Source organism: Canis aureus, chromosome X (genome assembly GCF_053574225.1).
Source record: "Canis aureus isolate CA01 chromosome X, VMU_Caureus_v.1.0, whole genome shotgun sequence".
Lineage (NCBI taxonomy): Eukaryota > Metazoa > Chordata > Mammalia > Carnivora > Canidae > Canis > Canis aureus.
Genome location: NC_135649.1, coordinates 47,446,243 through 47,462,720, shown reverse-complemented (window position 1 = coordinate 47,462,720; position 16,478 = coordinate 47,446,243). Strand labels below are relative to the sequence as shown.

The 16,478-nt window shown below is 41.1% G+C and overlaps 1 protein-coding gene and 1 pseudogene across 2 annotated transcripts in view; both read left to right on the top strand.

Moving 5' to 3' along the window:
• The window catches only part of BEX3 (brain expressed X-linked 3), a 323,487-nt gene that overhangs the window by 110,877 nt on the left and 196,132 nt on the right, over positions 1-16,478 (top strand). The window lies entirely within an intron of this gene.
• LOC144308855 (40-kDa huntingtin-associated protein-like) lies at positions 8,359-9,184 on the top strand (annotated as a pseudogene).

Sequence of the window (16,478 nt, the reverse complement as noted above, 5' to 3'; positions counted from 1 at the left end):
CTCTTTCCATTGGGTGTACTATTATGGGCTTTGTTTCTGACCATCATGGGAATCCCCACTCAGTTTAGACAATGTGGAAAATAAATTCAAGTATGGAGGGGAAAATATAAATAGCCACCAACTCTGCAACCCACTGACAAACCGTTAACTGTTAGGGTTCCTTTCCTGACATTTGAACACTGTTTAAAATATAATTTTAATTTTCTATGGCTATTGGTGGCAACTCTTTTGTCTTCATTCCTACTGTTTTAAACCAAATCATACAAATATTGTTTTTAATGAAGAAGGAAAGCTATCTATTATCTTTCAAAATGAATTAACTATTGCAAGAATGTGATAGGAAAAACCTTACATAAAACATTCAGAGGACATATTTCCTTGTTTCTCAAATTCAAAAACTTCATCTTAAAACTAATTACAGTGAAAGTCTATAAAAACGACATGTTTGCTTACAGGCAACGCACATCCAGAGTATGTAAATTTAAGCCAGGATTAAGTGACCTTCATACATATTCATAAGGAATCTTGAAAGAAAGCCTGAAATGTGCCTAAATTGTTGATCTACTAAGATCTACTTTAAATACCACACGTGTTTTCACAAATGTGGTGGATACAAAGAAATCCTTATCCTGTCCATGAGCCAGTCTATTTTCAGGAGCTAGGAAAAGTACAGAGATGAGGACCCACAATGGAAAGGAAATGAACTTTCTACGACAAAAGTACTCATTCTATTCTATTGAGCACTAAACTAAGCTTGAATAGAAAAAAGGTTTAAAGTTTGATTTATGACAAATGTTCCCCTGTAGAACTCCCAGGTATGTGAGAGTGCATTGTATGAGCACAGACAGCCACACCTCACTTACTCTAACCAGGGCCTCAGCCTTAACATGCTGTGGCAATCTCGGGTCTGCCTCTCTTCTTACTTCCTTACACATACACAAGAAGCCTCTCTCCCTGGAAAAGCTTATTAATATGCCCAAACCTACAATGACTCCCAGTTCTTGAAAGCACCCCGTACTGAGCAATCCCCCATTTCCTTGAATGTTCTCTGAAATCACCTAAAACAAGCCCAAATCCTATAATATTAATTCCTGTAATAATGATTCCTATTGCCCTATTATTGCTACACTTCATGTTTCTCCACGGTGTACATTACTCCCCACTGCAATGAGGAAAAAACCCAACTTTGTTTGGTTAAACATGTGTTCCTGGTAGTCTTTAGGTTAGAAACACTGATGACAGCTTTTTTGCAATGGGTTTGCCGTCAGAACACAGGTGTCATGAAAACCACTGCTAAACCTAAACCAAACTGGGAAAGGAAAAGTCATACATCAACATCGTTGTCTTTGAACATGTAGATTCGGGCAACTCTACAACTACTGGCGATCTGATCTACAAATGTGGTGGGATCAACAAAAGAACTATAGAAAAGTTTGAAAAGAAGCCTGCTGAGATGGGAAAAGGCCCCTTCAAGTATGCCTGGGTCTTGGATAAACTGAAAGCTGAACGTGAATGTGGTATCACCATTGATATCTCCCTGGGGAAATTTGAGACCAGCAAGTATTATGTGACCATCATTGATGCCCCAGGACACAGATATTTTATCAAAAACATGATTATAGGCACATCTCAGGCTGACTGTACTGTCCTGATTGTTGCTGGTATTGGTGAGTTTGAAGCAGGTATCTCCATGAATGGGCAGACCCATGAGCATGCTCTTTTGGCTTACACACTGGGTGTAAAACAATTAATTGTTGGTGTTAACAAAATGGATTCCACTGAGCCACCCTACAGCCAGAAGAGATATGAGGAAATCATTAAGGATGTCAGCACCTACGTTAAGAAAATTGGCTACATCCCCAACACAGTAGCATTTGTGCCAATTTCTGGTTGGAATGGTGACAACATGCTGGAACCAAGTGCTAACATGCCTTGGTTCAAGAGATGGAAAGTCACCCATAAAGATGGGAATGCCAGTGGAAACGTACTGCTTGAAGCTCTGGATTTAATTCTGCCACCAACTCATCCAACTTATAAACCCTTGCATCTGCCTCTCCAGGACGTCTACAAAATTTGTGGTATTGGTACCGTCCCAGTGGGCCAAGTGGAGACTAGTGTTCTTAAGCCTGGCATGGTTTGTTCTGGTCAATGTTACAACTGAAGTAGTCTGTTGAAATACACCATGAAGCTTTGAGTGAGGCTCTTCCTGGGGACAATGTGGGCTTCAATATCAAGAACGTATCTGTCAAAGATGTTCGTGGCAATGTGGCTGGTGACAGCAAAAATAACCCACCAATGGAAGCAGCTGGCTTCATGGCTCAGGTGATTATCCTGAACCATCCAGGCCAAATCAGTGCTGGATATGCACCTGTGCTGGATTGTCACACAGCTCACATTGCTTGCAAGTTTGCTGAGCTAAAGGAGATGATAGGTAGTCGTTCTGGAAAAAAGCTGGAAGACGGTCCCAAGTTCTTGAAATCTGGGGATGCTGCCATTGTTGACATGGTTCCTGGCAAACCAATGTGTGTTGAGAGCTTCTCTGACTATCCTCCTCTGGGCTGTTTTGCTGTTTGTGACACAAGACAGACGGCTGCTGTGGGTGTCATAAAAGCAGTGGACAAGAAGGCAGCTGGAGATGACAAAGTCACCAAGTCTGCCCAGAAAGCTCAGAAGACTAAATGAATATTACCCCCAATACCTGCCACCCCAGTCTTAATCAGTGGTGGAAGAACAGCCTCCGAACTGTTTGTGTCAATTGGCCATTTAAGTTTAATAGTAAAAGACTGGTTAATGATAACAATGCGTCATAAAACCTTCAGAAGGAAAGGAGAATGTTTTGTGGACCATTTGTGTGTGTGTGTGGCAGTTTTAAGTTATTAGTTTTTTAAATCAGTATTTTTTAATGGAAACAACTTGACCAAAAATCTGTTACAGAATTTGGAGACCCATTAAAACAAAATTTTAATGAGAAAAAAAAAGAAAGAAACACTGATAACAGAATGGCCTGATTTGGTTGCCCACCTCCCCACCCCTGGGTGCCAATGTTATTTCCTAAGCCCTGTCAGTACTTGTTTCCACAGAATCTGGTCTCCTGAGCTGAAGATCTTCAAGAGACAGATGCAATGGTAGATGCCTTTACCAAGAAGCAGGTCGATTATGGTATGGGATAAAGTGTGACATGGGAAGACGGAAGGCAGCAAATGGGAGTCCAGCCCGGAGGGTCCAGAAGCAGCCGCTCTGCTCATTTCTCTGGGTCCTGACACACTCTGTTTAGGAATAGAGTGTCAGGGAGCCTGGGGCTGTGGACATCATGTGAGTTTAGCTCAGTGAAGAGGCATTATTCCCTGTACATCACTTCTTTTCCTATCCATTATGCACAAAGGCCTCAAGTTCATGGACACCTCCAACAAGGTGCACTTTTTACAAGGTTACTGATGTGGTAGGTGATGGACCATCCCTTCCTGTCCCTTTCAGGATCTTGGAGCCTTAGTAGGGCAGGAGCCCCAGAAGTAGCTGCAGGTCTCCAGGAGTAGTGGCCATAATGATGTCCTTTATCCATCACTCATTTCCAACTAGCTTGTGTGCCTTTTTCGGAACACCTCTAGATCTTATGTGTCACTCTATGCTCCTGACACTTTGCCTCAGAACCTGAGAACTAATCAGGTACACTTGCCCCTGGGATTCCTGCCTATCATCCTTAACCCAAAGTATTGAATGTGCCCCAAACTGCTCATCTTTCTAAATAAGGATCCCATTGATCTTATTTGACTGCTTATACCATTTTTGTTGTTCTTTGATTTGTTTGTTTGTTTTGGTCTTGGTAAGATTTTTTCATTTTTTCCTAAACTTTTTCTTTAAATTCCTGTTAGTTAATGTACAGTATAATGTGAATTTCAGGTGTAGAATTTAGTGATTCATCATTTACATACAATACCCAGTGATCATCCCAGCAAATGCCCTCCTTAGTCTCCATTACCTACTTAACCCATCCCCCCACCCACAACCCCTCCAACAACCTTGTTTGTTCTCTATAGTTAAGAGCCTGTTTCCTGTTTGGCTCTCTTCTCCCCACTTATGTTCCTGTTTTGTTTCTTAAACTCCACATAGGAGTTAAATCATATGGTATTAGTCTTTCTCTGATTGACTGACTCCTCTTAGCATAATACACTCTAGCTCCATCCACATCATTGCAAATGGCAATATTTCATTCTTTGTGATGGCTAATATTCCATTGTATGTATATAACCACTTTATCCATTCATCGGTTGATGGGCACTTGGCCTCTTTCCATGGCTACTGGAAATAATGCTATTATAAACATTGGGGTGCATGTATCCCTTCGAACCAATATTTTTGTATCCTTTTGTTACATACCTAGTAGTGCAATTACTGAATTACAAGGTAGTTTTATCTTTAAATTTTTGAGGAAGCTTCATACTGTTTTCCAGAGTGGCTGCACCAGTTTGCATTCCCAACAAAAGTGCAAGAGGGTTCCTCTTTCTCCTTACCGATATCTGTTGTTTCATGTGTTGCTAGTTTTAGCCATTCTGACTGGTATAAGGTGATATCTCATTGTAATTTTGATTTGTATTTCCCTGATGATGAATGATGCTGAACATCTTTTCATGTGTCTGTTTGCCATCTGGATGTCTTCTTTGGGGAAATGTCTATTTATGTTTTCTGTCCATTATTTAATTAGATTTTTTTTTGGGTGTTGAGTTTAATAGGTTCCTTATATATTTTGGATACTAACCCTTTATTAGATATGTCATTTACAAATATCTTCTTCCATTCTGAAGGTTGCATTTTAGCTATGTTGAGTATTTCCTTTGCTGTGCAGAAGCTTTTCATTTTGATGACGTTCCAATAGTTTATTTTAGCTTTTGTTCCCTTTGCCTCAGGAGACATATCTAAAAAGAAGTTGCTACTTCTGATATCAAAGAGGTTACTACCTGTGTTTTCCTCTAGGATTTTGATAGTTTCCTATCTCACATTTACATCTTTCATCTATTTTAAATGTATTTTTGTGTATGGTGTAAAAGAGTGATCCAGTTTCATTCTTTTGCATGTTGCTATCCAGTTTTCCCAACACCATTTTGTGGAGGCCGAGAAAATTAAGGCCATTCCACTTTAAGTTCAGCGTTAGCACAAGTACAGCCATCCCAGGGCCCTGTGAATAAGAGCTGAAATTTACATTACTTCAGTTACAGGGAAAAAAAAAAACAGCTTACAGCTTAATGTCCTAGAAAGCCCCATATTAGAATGAGAACAGAGCCCAAGCCAGTAGCAGAAAGTCCCATATCAGAATGAGAACAGAGCTCAATGCCCTTGAAAGCCCCATATCAGAATGTAAACAGAACTTGAAAAAGTCCTCCACCCCTTGGGGAGGTCCCCTAGACAGCCCATAAAACTAAGCTGAAACCCACCTCAGGGCCCAAGTCCCTGTTCCGCTGTGTCGGGTATACTTGGACCCAAGCTCGAGCTTGCAAATAAACCCTCGTATGTTTGCATTGGTGTTGGCTCCTTGGTGGTTTCTTGGATTCGCAGTCTCGGGCACAACACATTTGTTGAAGAGACTGTCTTTTTCCCATTGGGTATTCTTTTCTGCTTTGTCAAAAGTTAGTTGACCATATAGTTGTGGATCCATTTCTGGGTTTTCTATTCTGTTCCTTTCATCTATGTGTCTATTTTTTTGTGCCAGTACCATACAGTCTTGATCATTAAGCTTGAAGTCCAGAAATGTGATGCCTCCAGCTTTGCTTTTCTTTTTCAAGATTCCTTTGGCTCTTCAGGGTCCTTGGTGATTCCAAACAATTCCAGGATTGTTTGTTCTAGCTCTGCAAAAAATGCTGGTAGTATTTTGATAGGAATTGCATTATATGTGTAGATTGTTTTGGGTAGTATAGACATTTTAACGATGTTTGTTCTTCCAATCCATGAGCATGGAATGTCTTTCCATTTCTTTGTGTTGTCTTGAATTTCTTTCATCAGTGTTCTAGAGTTTTCAGAGTACAAATGTTTTACCTCTTTCTTTAGGTTTATTCCTGGCTATCTTAGGGGTTTTGTGCAATTGTAAATGGGATAAATTCCTTAATTTCTTTTTCTGCTACTTCATTATTGGTGTATATAAGTGCAACATATTTATGTACATTGATTTTTGTATCCTTCGACATTACTGAATTCGTGTATCAGGTCTGGAAAATTTTTTTGGTGGAATTTTTTGGGGTTTTCTATGTAAAGTACCATGTCATTCACAAATACTGGAAGTTTGACTTCTTCCTTGCCAATTTAGATGCCTTTTATTTCTTTTTGTTGTTTGATTGCTGAGCCTAGGACTTGCAGCACTGTTAAATAACAATGGTTAGAATAGACTTCCCTAACTTGTTCCTGATTGCAGGAAAAACTCTTAGTTTTTCCCTCTTGAGAATGATATTAGCTGTGGGTTTTTCATATTTGGCCTTTAAGATCTTGAGGCATGTTCCCTCTGAACCTACTTTGTTGAGGGTTTTTTCATGAATGGATGTTGTACTTTGTCATATGCTTTTTCTACATCTATTGAGAGGCTTATATGGTTCTTATCCTTTCTTTTATTAATGTGGTGTATCATGTTTATTGATTTGCAAAAATTGAACTACACTTGCAACCCAGGAATAAATCCTACTTCATTGTGGTGAATGATTATTTTGATGTATTATTGCATTAGATTTGCTAGTAAGTTGGTGACAATTTTTATATCAGTGTTCATCAGGGATATCGACCTGTAGTTCTCTTTTTTTAGTGGAATCTTTGTCTGGTTTTGGTATCAGTGTAATGCTGGCCTTGTATAATGAGTTGGGAAGTTTTCTTTCCATTTCTGTTTTTTGGAATAGTTTGAGAAAAATAGGTATTAATTCTTTTTTAAATGTTTGGTTGAATTCCCGAGAAGCCATCTGGCCCTTGACTCTTGTTTGTTGGGAGATTTTTCAATATTGATTCAGTTTCTTTGCTGGTTATCAATCTGTTCAACTTTTTTATTCCTTTCCATTTCAGTCTGGATAGTTTATATGTTTGTAGGAATTTATCCATTTCTTTCAGATTGTCTGATTTCTTGGCATAAAATTTTTCATAATATTCTCTTATAAATGTTTGTACTTCTGTGGTTATTAGTCGTTATTTCTCCTGTCTCATATGTGATTTTATTGATTAGGGTCCATTCTCTCTTTTTTAAAAGATTTTATTTACTTATTTGAGAGGGAGAGAGAGAGAGAAAGAGAGAGAGAGAGAGAGAGCATGGGCAAGAGAGAGCAAAAGCAGGGGAGGGGCAGAAGGAGAAGCAGACTTCTAGCAGAGCAGGGAGCCCAACATGGAGCCCAATTCCAGGACCTTGGGATCATGACTTGAGCCAAAGGTATATGTTTAACAGACTGAGCCACCTAGGTGCCCCATTCTTTTTTCTTTTTCGTATGTCTGGCTAAGGGCTTATCAATTTTATTAATTTTTTTTCAAAGAACCAGCTTCTGATCTCATTGACCTGTTCTACTGTTTTTTTTTTATTGCCTATGTCATTTATTTCTTCTCTAATCTTTATTATTTCCCTTTACCTGTTGGCTTTGGGCTTCATTTGTTGTTCTTTTTCTAGCTCCTTTCAATGTAAGTTTAGGTTATTTATTTGAGATATCTCTTGCTTCTTGAGGTAGGCCTGTATTGCTATATACTTCCCTCTTAAAACCTTTTTTGCTGCATTCCAAAGATTTTGGACCATCATGTTTTCATTTTCTTTGTTTCCATGTATTTCCTATTTCTTCTTTAATTTCCTGGTTGACCCATTCATTCTTTAGTAGGATGTATTTGTGGTCCATGTATTTGTGTTCTTTCCAAATTTTTTCTTGTGATCAACTTCAAGTTTCATAGCATTGTGGTCAGAAAATGTGCATAGTATGATCTCAATCTTTTTGTACTTGTTGAGGGCTGATTTGTGACCTAGCATGTCATTTATTCTGGAGAATCTCCCATTTGCACTTGAAAAGAATGTGTATACTGTTGCTTTAGGGTGAAATGTTCTGAACATCTGTGAAGTCCATCTGGTCCAGTGTGTCATTCATACCATTGTTTCCTTGTGATCTTCTACTTAGATGATCTGTTCACTGCTGTAAGTGGGGTGTTAAAGTCCCCTACTATTGTCATATTATTATCAATGAGTTCCTCTACGTTTGTTAGTAATGTTTGATATATTTGGGTGTTACCAAGTTGGGGCATAAATATTTACAATGGTTAGATCTTATTGTTAGATACTACCCTTCATTAGGATACAATGCACTTCCTGTGAGCTGTGGGGCCCAGGACTGCCTGCCCTACCCAGCCTGGTACCAGCTGGCTGTGATGCACTGCCAACAGGCACTCTTCCATAGCCAGGGAAGCACAGGTGCTGACAAAGGCCGCGGGCCTCTTCCTGCTGGAGGTGCCCAACCTGTGCCAGCACTTCATCTGCCCCCCTGCCTACGCAAAGCTGCTGCAGGGCTCTATGCAGTGCGGTGGGCCTGCACCTCAAGCTGGGCCAGCTGGTCGCCCGTCGCCGCCAACCACTTCCAGCATACTGTCCAGCTGCACCTCCCGCAGTTGTCCCTGGCCACACTGCAGGGGCTGAGTGATGCCACCTCCTGCCAGCTGCTGGTGTGCCACTACAAGGGTGTCCTGGCTATCTTTACACACATGCAGCACCTGGCGTGGGAGCTCTGCAGCCACCAGTACAGCTGCCAAAGATGCTGCCCGGATTGCTGCCCCCACAGCCCCGGTCCTGCCTGCCACACTGCTACATGCAAGCACTGGCTCTGCACCTGGTGAGCCCACTCCCACCAAGCTGGAAGCCTTCTTCAACGTGTTGGTCCCTGCTTCAAGGTGTCCCACGTGCCGCTGCTGCTCCTCCTGCAACCACCACCCACCAAGCTCCTACCAGAGCATGCCCATACTCTAGAGAAGTACTCCTGGGTGGCTTTTGACAGCCATGAGCAGGAAAGCAGTGGCCAGCTTCCTGAGGAGCTGTTCCTGCTGCTCCAGTCCTTGGTCATGGCTACCCACGAAAAGGACACAGAAGCTGTCAGTCAAGTCACTACAAGTGGAGATATGGCCACTGCTGAGTGCTGAGCAGAATCATCTCCTTCACCTTTTTCTACAAGAAACTGTCTCCCCTTTAGGACAGGAGATCTGATAAATCACATGAACTAAGCAACTTTTTGCCTGTGACTGAATTCTGTGCATCTCCCCTGCCATTTAGAGCGGAGGGGGGGGGGAAGGGAATAGAAAACATGAGTTCCCGCAGTTCTACCTTTATCTTATCCCTCTTGCCTCCATAAGAATTTACTTGATTGGAAGTTACCTGTATTCCAAAGACTTACTTTCATGACTGGGAGGGAAACAACAATGTGATGGGATTGGAATGGAGGACTTGTCTCTCTTCCCCAAAACTGCCCACATAAAAATAAGAACCCTCTTTATTTCTTACCTCTTCTTCCACCCAACTCCCCTGCCCCTCACATCTCTGTTGCAAAAGGAGGATTTGATTTTGCACAGCTCTAAGTACGATTTTTTATCAGCGATCTGATTTCTTAGCATAGGCGAGTGTCTATCGATGTGATCACCCAGGTTCTCCTTTGTTTCATCCACCCCATACATATTCCTGGGGATCATTTGATTACATACACTGTCTCTGCAGCCCTAAATCCATAATAAAGCTGTTCTGATGCTCCAAAAAGAAGAGAAAAGAAAAGGATATGATGCCCTTCTTCATCTTTTGTTGCAGTCTTTAATTTAAAATCTAATCTGTTTGATAGAAGTATTGCTACTCTGGCTTCCTTTTGATGTCCATTTGCATAATAAATGTTTCTCCATCCCCTCACTTTTGATCTGCAGGAGGCTTTATGTCAAAATGAGTCTCTTAGGACACCAAAGATGTGGTGGCTCAGTTGGTTAAGCATCTGTCTTTGGCTGGGGTCATGATCCCAGGGTCCTTGTATCAAGGCCTGCATAAGGCTCCTTTGTCAGTGGGGAGTCTGCTTCTCCCTCTCCCTCTGCTTGCTGCTCCCACTGTTTATGCTCTCTCTCTCTGTGTGTGTCAAAAGAATAAATAAAATCTTTAAAAAATAAAATGAGTCTCTTGTAGGCAGCATATAGATGCGTCTTGTTTTTTTAAAATCTATTCTGACACCCTATGTCTTTTTATTGGAGCATGTAGTCCCTGCAGAGTAATTATTGATAGATAAGTATTTATTGTCTTTTTTTACTTGTTTTTTATTGTTTCTGGAGATTTTCTCTGTTCCTTTCTCATCTTTGCTGCTTTTGGTCTTTCCTTTCCCCTCCAAGAGTCCCTTTTACTATTTCTTGCAGGACTGGTTTAGTGGTCATGAACTCCTTTATTTTTTGTTTGTCTGGGAAACTCATTTTTTTAAAGATTTATTTATTTATTTTAGAGAGAGAGAATGTATGAGTGGGGAAAGGGGCGAGGGAGAGAGAATCTCATGCAGACTCCCCACATAGTGCAGAGTCTGATGTAGGGCTCAATCCCAGGACCCTGAGATCATGACCTGAGCCAAAAATCAAATCAGACACTTAACTAAGCTTCCCAGGAGCCCCTATTTGTGAAACTCTTCATCTCTCCTATTCTGAATGATAGCTTTGCTGGATAGCGTATTCTTGGCTGCAGATTTTCCCCAGTCAGCACAGCGAATATATCATGTCACTCTTTTTTGGCTTGCCATGTTTCTGTGGAAAGATCTGCTGCTAAGTTTATAGGTTTTCCCTTGTAAGTTAGGGACTTCCTTTGTCTTGCTGCTTTTAGGATTTTTTTCTTAATCTCTATATTTTGCAAATTTAACTACAGTGTGTCTTGGTGTTGTCCTGCTTTTGTTGATTTTTATGGGAATGAGTTCTCTGTGCCTTCTGGATTTGGATGTCTGTTTCTTTCCCCAGATGAGGGAAATTTTCAGCTATTATTTCCTCAAACCTTCCCCCTTTTCTCTCTCTTCTTCTTCTGGGAATCCTATGATACAAATGTTATTATGTATGTCACTGAGTTCTCTAGTCTACTTTCATGATCCATTATTCTTCTTTCTCTCCTTCATTCAGCTTCATTATTTTCCATAAATCTGTCTTCTATATCATTTATTCTTTCCTCTGTTTCTTCCATCCTTGTCATTATATCCAGTCAATTTCAAACCTCAGATATTGCATTTTTCATTTCTGCCTGATTATTTTTTAGCTCTTTTATCTCTGCAGTGAGGGTCTCCCTGATGTCTTACATGCTTTCCTCAAGCCCGGCTAGTATCCTTATGATTGTTGCTTTAAATTCTGCATCAGGCATATTACTTATATGTTTTGATTACATCTATGACCATAACTTTTTCTTGTTCTTTCTTTTGGGATGAATTCCTCTATTTTGTTATTTTGTCTCAGACTTTGTCTTCTTCTGTGTATTAGAAAACCCTGCTATATCTCCTGCTCCTGTGAGTAATGGACTTATAAAGAAGAGGTCATATAATGTTCAAGGCCTGGTGCTTCAAGAAGTGTCTCTGGTGTGTGCTGTGTGCACTCTGCTGCTGTGGTTTGACTGCTCTTTCCCTCAGGTCAGTCCTTGCCTGCAGTAGACAGTGTTTGGACCTTGGTCAGAGTGTGGGGAGTTTTAACCTGGTTGTATTCTGATCTGCTTGTTAAATGAGACCTGAAAGCATTTCCTATAGACCTGTAGCTTTGTAGAGCTTTCTGGTCAGTAGATGTAGTGCATGGAGGGGAGGTTGTGCTGGTCTTCTGGGAAAGGGGCCTGCTATATACTGGTCCTTAGGCACACCTGCCTGAGAAAAGCAGTACCAACAGAGAACAGAGTGGAGATTGGGAGGGGGAGAACGTGGTGTAAGCAGGTTAGGCAGCCAGTGTTGGCTGCTCTGCTGTTTATTGAAGTTGGTTTATGCTGAGGGGTAAGGGAAGGAAATGGACCAGCCTGCTCCTTTTTCTCCAGAGAGGGGAGTCCATGCCTGCTTCTCTCAGGAAGCCTTCACAGAAGAAGGAATAATTTCCCCTTGTGCATCCTAAGCATTAATCAGATCACTATTCACACTGTCCCCAGGTTGCAGTTGCTTGCCTGCCTGGAGCATAACAGTGCACTTTGGGCCCTATCACAGCCAAGCTTGCTAACTTTTAAAACTCCAAACTGTAGAGACTTGGTGTGGCAAGGCCCTGCACTGGTCTTCTGAATAAAGATCTTACTTCACTGAGACAGATGCAGGTTTGACCAGGAAGGGCATTCATATCAGAGTACAGGGGCTAGGGATTTGGAGCAAAGCATGTCAAACAGCTAATGTCTGGGCTAGCCACCCTCAGCAGGTGTCTCTGCACCTATGCTGAGGGGTGGGAGAGGGAAATGGTGCCCACTGGCTTTTTTGTCCCGGGAAAGACAATGCCACCTCTCACAGATGCACTCCAAGAAGAGAAAACTCCTGGGGCACCTGGGTGGTTCAGTCAGTTAAGTGTCTGCCTTTGGCTCAGGTCATGATCCCAGCATCCTGGGACTTAGCCCCTCAACAGGCTTTCTACTCAGCTGGGAGTCTACTTCTCTCTCTCCCTCCATCTGCTTCTGCCCTGCTAGTGTACTTCCTCTCTCTCTCTCTCTCTCTCTCTCTCTCTCTCTCTCTCTCTCAAATAAAAAAATAAAATCTTAAAAAAAGGAACACCTGTACCCCTTAGATGATCCTCAGATCACACTGTCTGCCTTATCATTGCCTGCCTGCCTTTTCTCTGGGAGCAGGGCAGTACCTTCAGGGTTCTAACACAGCCAAGCCTCTGACCACTAAATCTCCAGTCTTTGAGCCCTATGCTGGTTGCAAAAACTCATGAAAATCAACCCCTTTCACTTTACCAAGCAATGGCTCCAGGGAACTGTTCTTGTGCCATCCCCTGTGCACTCATTCCTCTCTGTCTCTCTTTCTCTCTCTTTTCGCTGCTACCAGGGTTCCCTCCCTTCCACAGCACCTCTGATCCATTTGTCTCCCAAACCACATCTCTGTATTCCTACCTTCCTCAGTGTGGCCTCTTCTCTCCCTCAAGTTGTACACTTTGCTCTATCAGTCCTCAGGTCAATCTCTTGGGTATTCAAAATGATTTGAGAGCTATCTAGTCATGTTTGAGAGATGATGGAAGCCTGGGTCCTTCTACTACATTGTCATCTTAGCTCCCCCTCCAACTGCTCGTAAAGTTTTAATGGCATCGTGCCCTTAATGATCCCCAAGTCTTCCTTCATTCACAGCCGTTTGCCATCCCACTGTCCTGTAGCCTCTGTGCTGGAGAAAGCCAGTGGTTGGATGTGAGCACTTTAACCCTTCAATGGCCATATCCAAAGGCAGGAACCTCAGACCTAGAACAGACAAGGTTAGACACTGTCCTCATCCCTCCAAAATAAAATAAAGCAGGAAGAAATGATGCCTGGCTCTTCTTAGTACCCTAGCCTGTATCAGAAAAGGTGGTGGTGAGGTAGAGGTAGGAGGACACACCTCTAACCAAGTATCCCCTAGGTAAGGCAAGGCTTTGATCTCACCCAGACTTCCTAGAAGTTCATGTAATATCACAAAGAAGCAAATCCATAATAATCCTGCAATTATTCCTAAACCAGGATGGTCTCAGTCCCCTGAAGTGTCCAACCAGTTACCTTTGAGCCATGTCTGCTCACCTGGGAGCCCCTACTCTTCAACAGTCAGGCTGGACTCCCCATTCCCTCCCTCCCATCCAGCTTCCATTAGTACTGCCCACTGTGCCAAGGCCGGCTCATCTTTGGGGAGTCTTTGACTACTCCAGTGAGCCCTTCATCCTTTTTATACATTAAAGAGGTTCTAAAGAGGTTTACCATAACTTCTGCAAGTACATGGACCTTGTGAAACTATTGCTATAACCTTTGCAGCCCCTGGGCCACTGGAGATGTGAAGAGTGACAGATGCTCAGTGAGCACCCATGTGATAATGCAGGACATGAAGAGGAAGGAACTAACCCTGGAATGGCTCAGCACTGGGACTGAAGACCCCTAGTCACAACTCCCAAATTCTGTCAAGTGTTCTGGTCATGGATAAAGAGGAATATACCCTAAATGCTGCTGAGTGAATCCCACAGTCCTTAGGACACTACCCATTCACAAGCAGCCTCACACTCGCTGAATCTGTCATCCTTCTTTCTCCATATGAGTTCTATTTCCTTGATTCAAGCCCTAGACACCTGAGGAATTTAGTTCAGTGTTCTCTGATAATACTCTTCTTCTATGGATGAAATTAAGACTTTCTTTGGATTGTGAAAGGAGTTATCTATTGGTGTTGTAGTACAGTGCTATAGAAACCCATTTACCTTTATCTTGACAGTCATTTCCTCTCCAGATCCCCTGGAATCCCCAATAGGACAAGGAGTAGTTGGAATAAGAAATTCCTTGAACACAGATACCCTTGGCAGAGGATTATACATGCATCTGTTTGACATAGGTGTTATATCTTTTAATGCTCACAGCCTCCCTGTGGAAAAAAAAACTTGGTTATCCAGTACATTCTATATCATATGGCAATTCTATTATTAATTTTTCTGTGGAATGTCATTGCTATTTTCCACAGTGGCCGCACCAATTTGCATTCCCACTAATAGTACACAAGGTTTCCATTTTCTCTGCATCTTTACCACTTGTCACTTCCCATGTTTTTTATTATAGTCTTTCTGATAGATGTAAAGTGATATCTCATTGTGGTTTTAATTTGCATTTTCCTGATAATTAGTAATGTTGAACAACTTTTCATGTGTCTGTTGTCCATCTGCATGTCTTCTTTGAAGAAAATGTTTTTTCAGATCCTCTGCCCATTTTTTAAATTTATTTTTTATTGGTGTTCAATTTGCCAACATATAGAATAACACGCAGTGCTCATCCCTTCAAGTGCCCCCCTCAGTGTCTGTCACCCAGTCACCCCCACCCCCCGCCCACCTCCCTTTCTACCACCCCTTGTTCGTTTCCCAGAGTTAGGAGTCTCTCATGTACTGTCTCCCTTTCTGATATTTCCCACTCATTTTTTCTCCTTTCCCCTTTATTCCCTTTCACTATTTTTTATATTCCCCAAATGAATGAGACCATATAATGTTTGTCCTTCTCTGATTGACTTATTTCACTCAGCATAATACCCTCCAGGTCCATCCACGTCAAAGCAAATGGTGGGTATTTGTCATTTCTAATGGCTGCGTAATATTCCATTGTATACATAGACCACATCTTCTTCACCCATTCATCTTTTGATGGACACCGAGGCTCCTTCCACAGTTTGGCTATTGTGGATATTGCTGCTATAAACATCAGGGTCTCTGCCCGTTTCTTAAATTGGATTGTTTTTTTTTTTTTTTTTTTTAAATTGGATTGTTTTTTGATGTTGAGTTCTATAAGTTCTTTATATATTTTGGATATTAGCCCCTTGTTGGATATGTCATTTGCAAATATCTTCTCCCATTCAGTGGATTACCTAGCTCTAATTTTTTAATTGAAATTTCAACTGAAATAATTATAGAGTCCCATGTCGTTGTAGAAAAATAAAACAGACATTCCATTTACATTTTCCCATACTCCCGAATGGTGGAGTGACATTTTGCAAAAATGATGACATTTTGCAAAACTGTAGTAGAATATCTTGACCCAACTATGAATATTAATCCACCTGTCTTATTCATATTTCCACGATTTTACTTGTACTTATTTATGTGTATGTGTGTGTGAGTGTGTGTATTAAATTCTATACAATTTTATCACCTGTGTAGGTTCATGCATCCACCACTATATTCAAGATAGTAATTAGCTCCAAAACCACAGTGATCCCTTTTATTGCCCTTTGACTCCACCCACCTTCCTCCCACACCGACGCTTCTATCACTAGCATCTGACAACCGCTGAGATATCCTTCATTTCTAAAATTGTGTCATTTCAAAATATTATATAAGTGGTATCAGATACTGTGTAACTTTTTGGGATGGTCTTTTTTCACTCAGTATAATTACCTGGACTTATTCCAAGTTGTATCTATTTTAATTTAATCCATTTCTCCATTCATATTTTCAATATATCTCCAAATTACAGAAAAACATGTCTGACCAACATTTTAATGTATTTTCTATGGCCAGGAACATTGATGGCCATCTCATGGGCACATGCCTAAGGAAGCTATCTCCTATTTTTTCTATTTTCATACAGTCAAAAATCTCACTGAGAGCTACTGTTTGCTTTGAGGAAACTGAAAAGTGACAAGAATTTTCATTATGAAAGTCTCAATGTCACAGGTAAGTAAATCACACCTCTTTGTACCAGTGTTGTGTGCAACTAGTACACCATATTTAACAAGTAGGATCTTCTTATTTGAAAAGAAATTTATAGACTGTTAGTGCAATTTACCAAAATTTACATTTGTACTATCTTCCAAAAGTGCATATAGGTGAATGAAATCTTGTTTGAATTT